The sequence below is a fragment of the Cibotium barometz genome, chromosome 28 (genome assembly GCF_041138505.1).
Source record: "Cibotium barometz isolate CiBa-2024 chromosome 28, ASM4113850v1, whole genome shotgun sequence".
In the NCBI taxonomy this organism is placed as follows: domain Eukaryota; kingdom Viridiplantae; phylum Streptophyta; class Polypodiopsida; order Cyatheales; family Cibotiaceae; genus Cibotium; species Cibotium barometz.
This window is the reverse complement of record NC_141073.1, coordinates 20088121-20100024: the sequence shown is the minus strand read 5'-3', so window position 1 is coordinate 20100024 and position 11904 is coordinate 20088121. Positions and strand designations below refer to the sequence as shown.

The 11904-nt window shown below is 36.4% G+C and overlaps 1 pseudogene; it reads right to left on the bottom strand.

The window, feature by feature from the left end:
* Positions 1-7163: 7163 nt before the first annotated feature.
* Positions 7164-7418, bottom strand: LOC147622627 (protein transport protein Sec61 subunit gamma pseudogene; annotated as a pseudogene).
* Positions 7419-11904: the final 4486 nt, after the last annotated feature.

Below are 11904 nucleotides of genomic sequence, written 5' to 3'. Positions count from 1 at the left end.
GCGTTTTGGTAAATTTAAGTACCCACACAACTAGTATCTGATAATTGTGCACGAAGTTATACCTGTTGCGCAGATTACAGCCACCATGACAGTAGATCTGAGAGGCTTGCCAAATCTAGAAGCAGCTCTTCGACAACTTCTGGAGAGTATACAAGGATTCCCAATCAATCAAGACATCAGAAAATATACCGGGGAAGTACACAAACACTCTTTTTACTATTTTGCTTTAAATTCTTTTGTGATTGAATAAATAAATCAATAAGCGTGTATATGAGAGAATCTGAGTTGAGGTATGGAACGCTTAACGATTGAATTTATTATTTAAAAATGATCGCCTTACTCTAAAGACTCATAGAATAAACACTTTTGGAGATAAAGAATTAGAAAATAGAATATTTCACTAGTTTATGACTAGATTCTAGGTAAAACCTTCATGAGGGGCTATTTTGCGAAGAGTTATCTTTCCCTGTGTTTAGAATAAAATTTTGATGTAAACATGAAAGTTTTAGATGGCAAGAAACTCTACAAAAGTGTATGAGACTCTAGAAAGCCAAAATTCGATTCATTTTTTGATCGAAGTGGGGCACTTGGTTGTTTTTGACAGTTTCATGCTGAAAACACAACTTTGGTTGTTTTGAATGCTCTCAAAGAGACCATAGAACTCATTTTTTAGAGAACCATCACTGAGACGTGCTTTATAGAGCATTAGAAGTCCTAAACCTCTATAGTTTTGACTTTTCTCTAATTCCAAATAGATTGAAAGATATTACTCTCCCAAAGAGACTAGTTATTAGGCTTTGCCTTAGAAATTGCTATCAAGATTGACTATCTTATCTATATAGACCAGCTGGACTAACACATAAGCGTAGTTAAGACTTAGCTATAGTGACTAGAGATGACCTTGCTCGTTAGAAAACATGATAATTGATTATGTTAAAAACAAGGATTCCCATGTGAGTTAAAAGATAAAGAGAAGTTAAAGACTATTTAAATTAAAAGTTTATTTTATGCTTGAAATTGTTTGTGATTAATTTGAATATGCATGCGAGTGATTGATATGTATGTGTATGATGAGACTCCATATGAGATTTTAAGATTCGGGCCGGCCATCCTTAGACAAGGAATGCCGGACACAGAATGAGATTTATGCCCTCTGGGATCCATGTGGTAGAACCCAGAAAGGACAAGATTCAGAAAGAGGCATACCCGAGATAGCCGATGTCCAGTGTATAGGTTGGGTGGACGAGCATCAGAGAAAGCCCTAGATTGGCTGGATTTTAGTATATATGACTAACCATGTTGTCGATCATGGTGATGATGATAGAATCTTGAGATAGACACATACATTGTGATTGATTGAGATGCTATGCTATATTTGATAGAGATTTATATCATGTGAATGTTTGTTTGAGATTACATGATTCTTTGCTTATGTGATAAGAACCTTGGATATAACATGCATGCTTGTTTGCTATTTGAGAAGGTTGATTTGATTGTATTGCTATGATTTCTTATATTAAGTTGTACGATTAAGATATGGTTAGCTATCACAATTGGTATCAGAGTATAGGTAGGACAGTCTGCACTTAATTACGGATGTTGCAAGTCTTAGGTAATTGATATTACTATTATTTTTTTTATGTGATACAGACATAAGTTTATTTTCTTTAAAAAGGCCTTTGCAATTTTGTTGTATAGTCACAAGATAGCTCACAAATCCATTTTATGATGAGAAGGCAAATTTTATGTAGACTAAGAGAATGCAGTGGGTCACATATTTGTTTCTAGAGAAGGCCTATGTTTCTGTTGTTTAGAAAAGAGTCATAAAACTAATGAGTGCAAAAACAAGCTAGCATTACATGAGGTGCATTAGAGATTAAATACAAGAGATCAGAAAACAAGGCAAAATGTGCAAGAGAATGTACGTGGATTTTCAATTAATGAAAATGCTTGTGGAGAAAGAAGGAAAAGCTGCTGTTGCAATTGTGGTCGAGGATATTGAAGAATATGCATATGTCAATGCTGCTATTCATGCAAGTGTAAGGCAAAAACCAAGATTCAATTATTAATATTCCTATCAAGATTGTGATAATGTATTTCAAGTATTGAATAATTCAAGAAGTATGCATAGTTTTCAATTACCCCATGTGGTAAACAGTTAGGAATAACTTAATTTTATGAAAAGAAGCTTATGGTAGAGCTTGCTTCAAGAAATCAATAGACATGTAAGGAGTATGTCAAGAATACAACTTTCATATAGATGACCTCAAGTCAAAGTGGCTTTCCATGTGTTGGCTTTGGAAAGATATGACACCATATTAGGAATAGATTAGTTAGTGCCTAGAAAGCCCAAGATATTATGTCATGAAAAGTAGGTTTGCATGATTGGAGATGATGGTAAAGATTATTGCTTATAGTGTCAAAGATATGATGTAGAATTTAGAATGATGTGTACTTTGCAGCAGAGCAAGAAAAGGATTTCATGTAGTATACTATTTGTTTATTAAATAGTAAGTTATCATTGTGAAGTTAATCAGCGTAGGTTGAAAAATCTATATCTACTGTCGAGGTTGCAAGTCCATCAATAAAAAGATTATGTAGCCACACTTTTTCGTAAAGTTTGAAAGTGTTTTTCTTTCTAAGCTTCTTAATTGAAGAAAGAATAGAGGATTACTCTCTTGTGGAAGAAATTTGACTAAGTCTAAAGCTACAAGCAAAGTGAAAATACGAGTTTGCAAATTGTTTGATTACCTTGAAGTTTAAGACAACTGTTTTTCATCAGATTTATTATTGTTTTTAAAGTTGTGATTCCAAGAAGGCTTGTTTATGACATGGATAGTGATTGATTTACAAGATCAAGATACTTTGTGTAATGCCTTAAGATCTATCTAGTTTCTTACTTATGACATGGATAGTGATTGATTTACAAGATCAAGATACTTTGTGTAATGCCTCAAGATCTATCTAGTTTCTTATTTGGAGTTAAATTTTATAGAATTAAGACGAGTTTTGGTCATTTTGAGGTAGTTGCCATTTTTTTGGGTGAGTTTTGATTAGGTTAGAGGTGGAATTAGGAGAAGTTGTGTATGACAGAGTTTTTCTGTTTTGTACATAGAACAACTTTCCTCAAGTGAAATCTTTGTGATTCACATGATTTCACATCCATTTGGTGACTCCAAAGTGGATTTTGAGTGGTTTTGTGCTAATGACGTGCCTAGATTTTCGTGCCAAGACATTGCAGGTCCTAAAGGGAGGTCAAGAATAAAGATTTAGCCTTAGATGAAGAGATACAAAGTCGAAGAGGAGGATGGAATGTTTGAGATGAGCTTTTGAGCATCCTCATCGGATCACTGAGGCGCAAATGGTGCACCATGGAAAAGGGTTCTTTTCCTAGTGTAATCTCATGGGAATGATGATCGCGTGTGAAGAAAGCTTCTGGAACCATGCTTTTTCCAAAGAGGGAGACCACCAAAAATATGAAATGCAGATCAAGAAATCTCCAGAAAGGGCTACTTTTGGCTTTCGATGTGAAAAAGAGGAATACACAGAAAATCAAAGAAGAGCTAAGAGTGAGAGTGCGAGTGTGATGCGAGTGCAAGTGCGAGTGCGAGTGCGAGATTTTCATGAGAATGAGAGTGCGAGTGAGATATCTCGAGGGTAGTCGAGTGGTTCTAGCTTTTTCCTCCAAGAGTGCTTCATCAGATTGTTGTAAGTTTTCTTGATTATATATACAATTGTTCTCTTTCTGCCTTAAAAATTTACACAAATTTCTATTTTCTTGAATTGTATTGTGATTATTGAGTCGAAGCCTCACACTAACAGACCATCAAGCTACTCGACTCCATTTGGTCAGTCTAATCTAGTACATGTAGGATTTAACAAAACGTATGTAAAGTTATGGAAATCATTATTTTGGTCAGAATTCAAAATGTATTGTAAATCATGTAAGAGAGTGTCATTTTGCCAAAGAGTCAAAGTGGAACAAAGTAGAGTCGAAGGGGAATGGAACTTCTTGATGTTTCTAATCGAAAGTGGGTGTCCATTTCTATGGAAATCATCATTAAGTTTTCTACTACTAGAGGAAGTTATGACATGTTTTTTATAGTAGTGGTGGAAATACTTCACTAAGATCACATATTTCTTTTTAATGAAAAAGACAGATGGAGCCATGAAAGTGGCGAAACTTTTTATGACGGAGATGTTTGAACTCCATGGTTTACCCATAAATTAGAGTGTCAGATATGTAATGCTCCACTTTGGATTTTAAATTAAAACATATTTGTGAGTCTAGGAACTTTTGTGGACACTTTCTGAAACAATAAGAATTTTTTATTTATGTTTAAGAGAGATTTCTACTATTTTGTGGACTATTTTTGAGTAGTTGAGTCAAAATTAGAGGAAATGTTGTATGAGAGAGTTGTAGATAATTTGAAGTGGATAATTTTTGCAATACGTTCACTCATGTGGTTGTGTCCAAATCTACCCTCCAAATTGGTACACAAGTCATCTACATCTCATTATTTGCTTAGTTTTTCACGCCACAAATTTGCACGTGCTTTTTGGGAGTAAAGATAAAGTTTTTTGGTGTGTAGACTTCAAGAGAAAAAATATGCAAAATTCAGAGGGATTTGGTTTTGGGACTAGGGATAAAGTATTTTAGTGTGTAGACTTCAAGAGCAAGAATGTGTAGAATTCAGAGGGCTTCGGAAGTTGTCTTGTAGAAATTTTCTAGTTCTTCATTGTCTAGGAGATATAGTCTCCTTCATAGGGTTGTTTTCCTAGGTGGTGGTAGGAGCACCGAGCTAAAATTGGTCATGCACACGTTTTCAAGAAATATGATCAAATAAGGTCCTCTTTTGGCAAATTTTGAGTTCACTCATGTGCATATTATTGAGAGTGATCTCTCTTGGTTTATTAATCATTGATTAGAGGATGATTAATTGAAATTTTAGATATGTATATCATTTTATGTAATTTTATGTAGAGTATGAGTTATCACCTACCAATGTAGGTGAAAGTGTCCCATGCACAAATGCAACATATGATGATATTTAAGGAATGGTGATGATATTGATCAGGATGTAGAGTCCACCACTAGTAGTGGATTATATCTCTTTGTTGACATTGGAATGTCCATAGGTGGGGCTATGGATCTAGAGAAAGAGTCTTGTTTGCATGTATGGATCTAACTCAAGACATGGTTGACGAGGCATCCACTTCTATTAAAAAATAAGCAAAGATGGATTTGTTATAAAGCAATGGTAAATAATAATATGTATATGTGTTGTTCTTTAATATTTTTACTTTGTGTAGGTGCATGTTAAATTGAAGCACAATAAAACGCTTCTTTAGCTTCTTTATTTCTTTATTTATTTTTTAACTAGTTATAACTCAAAGTTGAGCCATTTTTGTATCTCAAGTAAAAGACTAGTGTTACATTATGTTGAGAGGCAGCATAAAAGTTTTATGAGTTGAACGGTCCTTTATTGTGGTTAATTTGCATCCGTAACTTGGACATCTTAGATTGGTGACAAGAAATTATAGGAAACTCACTCAAACTAGTCTAAAACATACACAAACCTATCATGCATTGAATAGGTGTTATAAACCCATAAAATCTTCTTAAATGATGTTCTCATACATTTATAACTTAGATTTGTAAATATTATCGTGATTAGTAGAATACATATCATATAGGTAATAGTTATATCTTATATGTGTAATTATTTATTCCTTTTAAAAATGATTATCCATGAAATTACAAGGCTACACTTTTACCTAATAGTACACTCATATGGTGTCATCTCACCATTGGGAACAAGGCCATGTCTACATCTCATGAGGCAAAAAACTACACACATTATGTTCACTCTTGCAGTATACGTAGGAATTAGTCTTAGAAACTGAGCTAAATTGCGATTGTAATAAGAAACTGGCACATTGAGCATTGACCACAAGCTAATTGATCTTTAATTGACTTTTCCTTATAAGCTTTATTCTCTTCTATGTTTGGACTAGAGGGAGGGATATCTAAAGGTTTTTGTTCAGAGAGTAGAAGCATTTATACGAACAAGCATGTAATTACCTAGTGGATGGCGGATTTGAGTCCCAAGGCTAGACTTCAAGAGCCAATGCATTTGCGCTTCAGCATCAAAAGAGCCTGGGTTAGGGTTCGTGCCATCAAAAGCCTCCAAGAGAGCATGAGAAACGATGAGTTCCATACGAACTCTCTAAACTAAATGATTGGCATATGTGAGCTTGTCTAGCTCTAATAAGAACGTTTGGAGGTGGAAGAACAGGTGAACATGGGTTAGCAGGAGGAGGACCAAGGTTGGCACTAGAACCTTTAGTAGAAGCCATCATCGAAGATGTATGGATCACCTAGGACGAGAGCGAGACTAGAGAAGGATGGTGTGCCTAAATAAATGATTGAGACAAAGTAGCCTGGGGTTTCTAAACTGATACCATGTGAAACCTAAGGCTTTAGCTAACACACACACACACACACACACAATTCACAAAGAAGGCGAATACAAGAAGATAATAAACTCAACTTAATTAAAGCCCAACCCCCAAGAGAATTATATCCAAGAAAGTGGTTCTAACAGACTGAGCCATGTAACTTCAAACCGTTGTTATTGAACTATAAAGCTGAATCCCGAAGGGAATTATATGCACAGAGAAGGCAAATACAAGAAAACAATAAAGTCACAAGGTGAACCCTCAAGGGATTCAGTGGTGAAATTTGAAACCTTCAAAGGGCGCCAAAGCCCTTCAAACCTTCTAGAGAAGGCCTCTTTGAAATTAGGGGTGCGAAAAAGAAGACTACTAGTTTGAAAATTTCTCGCATTTTACACATAAATATACATATTTAGTTAATTTTTAAAGGTTGAGCTAGTTTAGGCCTTCAAATTGATGGTTAGGGTAGGCCTTGAAATTTTAGCCTTTTGAAAGAAATTATATACAAGAAAGTGGTTCTAACGGACTGAGGCGTGTAGTGAACCGTAAAGTACAAGGTTATATAAAGCGAAGATTTACTTCATTAAGGTTCTAGTAACCTTTAACAGATCGTCTCTACAAACTTGGATGTTATAGATTCATCAATGCTTCAAAAGCCTCATTGGTTGCCATTCGGACCGCTTATTCTGAGGCCGACGGCTATATCAACCGGAGCCCACGATAAGATTGTTGATGGGGATGAAGATGAGCTTCACAAAAAAGCCCACGAAGCCCATTACCACGAAGCCGACCGCTGTTCGGCAGGCGACTTTCGTGAACTCTGTACGGTCTGGTTTGTGGCATCGCCTAAGGAAGCGCACGCTGTCGAGGGTGAAGTCCTGTATAGGCTTCACAGCACTACTCTGCACTGCCTGCACGGCGAGGTCTTTGATGGGCTGAATCCCGCGGACTGCGTCCATGATCTCGTATGTTGTGTCTCCTTGTAGAAAATTAGGAGCAGTTTATAACGATGATATTGCAACTGATTCCTTAACGAGGATGTGTGCGCTATATTAATATAGGCTGGTGCATATATTCAATTTGGGGCCGACTGGCTCCACGGCCAGCTTCCGACTAATTTTGGCGAGAAAGCCTGCGATCGTAATACATATATTGACGGCTGCGAGTACCTCAATAGCTAGCCTCTTGAACACCAAGGCAAAAGACCTAAGTGCCATGGATCTACGTGTGCTGTAGCGTGTAGTGGCGAGAGCGCGATTGCGATTTTACCTTATGAAGGTAAAATCCACCCTCATGCAGGTCGTCGTGCTGTCATCTGGCCTTCTGCCCGGGCCCAGTTGAACCATGCTATTGTTGTTGCCCATGAAAGGTCTCTTATAATGTTTTGTGCGTGACGCCTTGAGTAGCCTGCCACCTTTAGACCAATAGCTCGTCCATGTCTTTGAAGTGCAAAACCAACCGTAACCCAAACTGACGGGTGCTTGTTACGTTTCCTATGAAGAACACCCACGCCGTGTGATAAATACATGACCCAAAATGCACCTTCGCAGGTGCTTTCATGGACGTTTCTGCAGAAAAGGCAAACAAATTAAAAGAAACACAAAACATAAGATTCGCACAAGCAAGTTCACCTGGAAAGGAGATGTTGTGCGAATCACCTCGAAAGGAGATGCTTGAAAGGACGGCACCCACCGGCCGTGCTGCCATCAGCAATGTCCGTGTTCGCCTCCTCTCCCACCGGCCTTGTAAATCCATATGCAGTGGCCTCCTCCTCGAGGCGATCACTAACCAACACACTCGTGCCTGTATCATCTGCACCATAAACTATACTACGGCTCAAAGACTCACCGTAGGATGCATCTAAACAATGTATCCAAAATAATCTACAAAAGGCCACTCACCGTTAGAATTCAAAGGCATACATCCCACACATGGCATCCATTGGGCCGCCTTCTAGAGTGCTTTGTCTTGGCTTCCCTCCAAGAGTTGTACTCGTACATGCCGGCCTCCACGAAAGACATGATGAAGTCTTATTTTGTGGCTCGGAAGGTGTCACGGTGTTTCTCGCACATGCATTGATACAAAGCTTGGAACTCCACACATACCCTCATTAACCTATATTTCTTTGAGTAAACCCTAATGTCAGGGGATGGCTTTACCAAGCACTCTCGTTGGGACCTTGAAAGGTTCCAATGTGAGAAAATGACATCTACGTTGGGGTGCTTCGAAACACGATGGTGGTTGAGATGTTCCAAGTTCTTGAGGTGACGAACATTGCCCCCGGTGGACACACAGGGTGGAATCGTGCATACGTAGTACTTGTGTTATAGCGGCCTGTATATGCGGGAGTGCACCTCCCACTATAACGAAATAACATATCAATGTATACATGGACAACAACAAACCAAATTGACGAAAAACAGACTCAAACAATTAGTATTACCGTGTCCTGATCATGAAGAAGGGTGCACTCCTCTGGCGCATCTGGAATATATATCTATAAGATACGGGTATCTGGAATCTCTTATGAGGTGCCCGTTCACCTAGGATGTCAACATATAAAATTTACAGAATTGTGATGTAAAGTTTTCACATGTGACAGGGCCTCCTCACTATGATTGTTACCATCAAATAAAAAATTGAGATTTGATGACAATATCTTGAAATAGAAGAATTACATCATTTATTTAGCAGAGAATCTCCATCAATATTTGAGTATAATTTGATGGAAACCAAACTCCATAAAAGAGCTCAAACCTCTTGACCACCAAGCTTTCTCTCGCTGCACACTCGCATAAGTCTCCCTTTGTAGAGGTTTGATCAAATTACATAAAATGATATACATATCTAAAATTTTAATTAATCATCCTCTAATCAATCATTAATAATCCAGCAGAGACCACTCTCAATAATATGCACATGAGTGAACTCAAAATTTACCAAAAGAGGACCTTATTTGATCATATTTCTTGAAAACGTGTGCATGACCAATTTTAGCTCGGTGCTCCTACCACCACCTAGGAAAACAACCCTATTAAGGAGAATATATCTCCTAGACAATGAAGAACTAGAAAATTTCTACAAGACAACTTCCGAAGCCCTCTGAATTCTACACATTCTTGCTCTTGAAGTCTACACACTAAAACACTTTATCCCTAGTCCCAAAACCAAAGCCCTCTAAATTTTGCATATTTTTTTCTCTTGAAGTCTACACACCAAAAAACTTTATCTTTAGTCCCAAAAAGCACATGCAAATTTGTGGCACGAAAAACTAAGCAAATAATGAGATGCAGATGACTTTTGTACCAATTCAGAGGGTAGATTTGGACACTTAACCAAATGAATGAACGTATTGCAAAAATTATCCACTTCAAATTATCTACAACTCTCTCATACAACATTTCCTCTAATTTTGACTCTAAACTACTCAAAAACAATCCACAAAATAGTAGAAATCTCTCTTAAACATAAATAAAAAATTCTTATTGTTTCAAAAAGTGTCCACAAAAGTTCCTAGACTCACAAATATATTTTAATTTAAAATCCAAAGTGGATCATTACATATCTGACACTCTAATTTTTGGGTAAACCATGGAGTTCAAATATCTCCTTCATAAAAAGTTTCGCCACTTTCATGGCTCCATCTGTCTTTTTCATTAAAAATAAATATGTGATCTTAGTGAAGTATTTCCACCACTACTATAAAAAACATGTCACAACTTCCTCTAGTAGTAGAAAACTTAATGATGATTTCCATAGAAATGGACACCCACTTTCGATTAGAAACATCAAGAAGTTCCATTCCCCTTTGACTCTACTTTGTTTCACTTTGACTCTTTGGCAAAATGACAATCTCTTACATGATTTACAATACATTTTGATTTCTGACCAAAATATTGATTTCCATAATTTTACATATGTTTTGTTGAATCTTACATGTACTAGATTAGACTGATCACATAAAATGATATACATATCTAAAATTTCAATTAATCATCCTCTAATCAATGATTAATAAACCAAGAGAGATCACTCTCAATAATATGCACAAGAGTGAACTCAAAATTTGCCAAAAGAGGACCTTATTTGATCATATTTCTTGAAAACGTGTGCATGACCAATTTTAGCTCGGTGCTCCTACCACCACCTAGGAAAACAACCCTATTAAGGAGACTATATCTCCTAGACAATGAAGAACTAGAAAATTTCTACAAGACAACTTCCGAAGCCCTCTGAATTCTACACATTCTTGCTCTTGAAGTCTACACACTAAAACACTTTATCCCTAGTCCCAAAACCAAAACCCTCTGAATTTTGCATATTTTTTCTCTTGAAGTCTACACACCAAAAAACTTTATCTTTACTCCCAAAAAGCACGTGCAAATTTGTGGCATGAAAAACTAAGCAAATAATGAGATGTAGATGACTTGTGTACCAATTCGGAGGGTAGATTTGGACACAACCAAATGAATGAATGTATTGCAAAAATTATCCACTTCAAATTATCTACAACTCTCTCATACAACATTTCCTCTAATTTTGACTCTAAACTACTCAAAAAAAGTCCACAAAATAGTAGAAATCTCTCTTAAACATAAATAAAAAATTCTTATTGTTTCAAAAAGTGTCCACAAAAGTTCCTAGACTCACAAATATATTTTAATTTAAAATCCAAAGTGGATCATTACATATCTGACACTCTAATTTTTGGGTAAACCATGGAGTTCAAATATCTCCTTCATAAAAAGTTTCGCCACTTTCATGGCTCCATCTATCTTTTTCATTAAAAATAAATATGTGATCTTAGTGAAGTATTTCCACCACTACTATAAAAAACATGTCACAACTTCCTCTAGTAGTAGAAAACTTAATGATGATTTCCATAGAAATGGACACCCACTTTCGATTAGAAACATCAAGAAGTTCCATTCCCCTTTGACTCTACTTTGTTCCACTTTGACTCTTTGGCAAAATGACACTCTCTTACATGATTTACAATACATTTTGATTTCTGACCAAAATAATGATTTCCATAACTTTACATATGTTTTGTTGAATCTTACATGTACTAGATTAGATTGATCACATAAAATGATATACATATCTAAAATTTCAATTAATCATCCTCTAATCAATGATTAATAAACCAAGAGAGATCACTCTCAATAATATGCACAAGAGTGAACTCAAAATTTGCCAAAAGAGGACCTTATTTGATCATATTTCTTGAAAACGTGTGCATGACCAATTTTAGCTCGGTGCTCCTACCACCACCTAGGAAAACAACCCTATTAAGGAGACTATATCTCCTAGACAATGAAGAACTAGAAAATTTCTACAAGACAACTTCCGAAGCCCTCTGAATTCTACACATTCTTGCTCTTGAAGTCTACACACTAAAACACTTTATCCCTAGTCCCAAAACCAAAACCCTCTGAATTTTGC